At 43.5% G+C, this 2,223-nt stretch overlaps 1 non-coding gene across 1 annotated transcript; it reads left to right on the top strand.

Annotated features, from left to right (window-relative positions):
* Window positions 1-889: 889 nt before the first annotated feature.
* On the top strand, window positions 890-1,020 carry LOC150016892 (small nucleolar RNA SNORA51). Its single transcript, XR_016510356.1, has one exon. It is a non-coding gene; the product is annotated as a small nucleolar RNA SNORA51 (small nucleolar RNA).
* Window positions 1,021-2,223: the final 1,203 nt, after the last annotated feature.

The following is a 2,223-nucleotide window of genomic DNA, read 5'->3' as shown; positions in this document are numbered from 1 at the left end:
CTTGCCAGCAGAGCTGGTCTTCCACTGTAGAGGCTGTGAGTGCCAGGAACTCCCATTCCAAGCCTTCCCTACAGCTAGGACATGGGCACGTGGCCTGATTCTGGCCAGTGTGATGAAAGAGGAAATTGGCAGGGAACTTCTGTAAGACCTTTCCTCTCTTAAAAGAGAAATTCTTGTGACAACATTGACAAGATAATTTCCTCTCCTTATACTCTCTCTCTCTCTCTCTCTGCTTTGGGCACTGTCACTGAAGGGCATTAAGCTTAGAGCCGGGGGAAGATCATGAAGGGATGCATACCAACATGCTAAGGATGGCAGCCAGAAAAATGGGAAGTACCTGGGTCCTTGGTGACACTTGCAGAGCCACACCAACCCACCCATCTCCTTGACTCTGGGCTTCCTGGTACTTAAGCATAAGTACATTTATGCTACCTTTAGTGGTTTGCACTTGTTATTTGCAGCCCAAACCATCTGAACTGATAAATCTACCTGAACTCTAACCTTTCAAGATGTTGAGTCACCATCAATCAATCAGACAAGAGTCGGGGTGGGAGCGTGGAGTATAGAGACAGAGGCCTGAGTGTTCTACCCAGACTTTTTCCTCTTGCCTGCTACAGAAAAGTGAGAATGGGAGATAAACACCCCTCCCCACAACGAACTCTAGTCATAACATTGAGAGGAAAAGATTAGACTGGTGTCTAAAATTAAAAGGACCTTCTATCTTGTAATTGTTTAAATTGAGAAATTAGACTCATAATTTTATGTGATAAATGGAGTTGAATTGAGTGTGTGTGTGTGTATTCTGACAATACTTCTAAAGCTTCATGCCTTTGGCTCAGTCTGCTGTAGGCCTCATGAGTCTTCAATGCAGTTCAGAAAGCAGAGCATTGGCCTCCTGGTACTTACACAGGCTGTGCTCTTATGATGACTGCACAGAAAGAGGAGGCAGAGGAAAACCACCTCATATACACCTCAGCCCAGGCTCTTTGCCTGGTCTGTGTTATGAATGGGGAGATGTGGGACAAAAAAAAAAAAAAAAAAAAAAGAAGAAGAAGAAGAAGAAGAAGAAACTGGTACCTTCTATTTTCTATCTCAGACACTCACTCTTGAACCAAACCACAATGTTGGGAGGAAATCCAAGCAGTCTAGCTCAGTTGGTTAGAGTGTCATCCTGATACACTAAGGTTGTGAGTTTGATCCCTCATCAGGGCACATGCAAGAATCAACCAATGAATGCACAGAGAAGTGGACAACAAATCGATGTCTCTCTCTCCCGTCCTCTCTCTCTCTCTCACTCTCTCAAATCAGCTGACAGCCAGAATTAACTTGTCAATCTGAAGTGGACCTTCCTGTCCCCAGGTTGAGCTGGTGTAGTTGATGCCACATGGAGCAGAAATGACCATCCCTCCTGATCTTTGTCTAAATTGCAGAATTGTGAGCAAAACAAATAATTGTTAAAAAAAAAAAAAAAAAGAAGCAGGGCATCAACCACAGCGTTAGGCAGGCCTGAAGTATGCATCTTGTTTCCAGAGTCCTGGACATGAACAATGCAAAAAGGATGAACCTAGTGATTACATCTTTCAGGCACAGTAATTTCATTATGAAGTTTCCTTCTTCACTTTTGACCCTGAGGGGAGAAGATTATTAAAATTATGTCATCACCCATCAGACTGTCAGAAAAACCCGAATTCCTTTTTCCAAAGAGAGCTACAGAATAACAGAAGTGATTGAAGTGAATAGCTGTTTGCTAATCAAATCCGATTTCCATACTCTCCACACTTCTTTGATGAGATATTTCAAGCTGCAAAGAGGGAAAATGTTTTTCCCCCCTCCAAGTAATTAAGGTTAATCATAAAACCCAACCAGACCGATGTGCCAAGGAGTGCCAAAAAGCAGATGTGTGCTCTGCCTGACCACTCATATGGAGGAATCTGTTCAAATGAGTGGTGGGTGGAAACCATCAGGTTTAGTGTCCTGTGATGGAAAAGAAGTTAATGGGAAAGTGGGCACTACCCTGCTCCCTGGGCCTAATGTTTCCGGGATTGTTGTTGCCTGGGTTAGTCCACACCCCCATGTGTGGGCCCCTCACTGCACTGACTTGAAACTTGAGGCATTTCATGATGATCCCTGCATGGACCCACTGTTTTCACTTAGATAAAGAAAGCTAGTCTTATTGGATTGAGCATTTGCTCTTTTGGACATATTTTCCAAACATTAATGGAG

This window comes from Furipterus horrens, unplaced genomic scaffold (assembly GCF_987537825.1).
Source record: "Furipterus horrens unplaced genomic scaffold, mFurHor1.1.pri manual_scaffold_3, whole genome shotgun sequence".
Taxonomy (NCBI): Eukaryota; Metazoa; Chordata; class Mammalia; order Chiroptera; family Furipteridae; genus Furipterus; species Furipterus horrens.
This window is presented reverse-complemented; position numbering and strand designations above follow the sequence as displayed.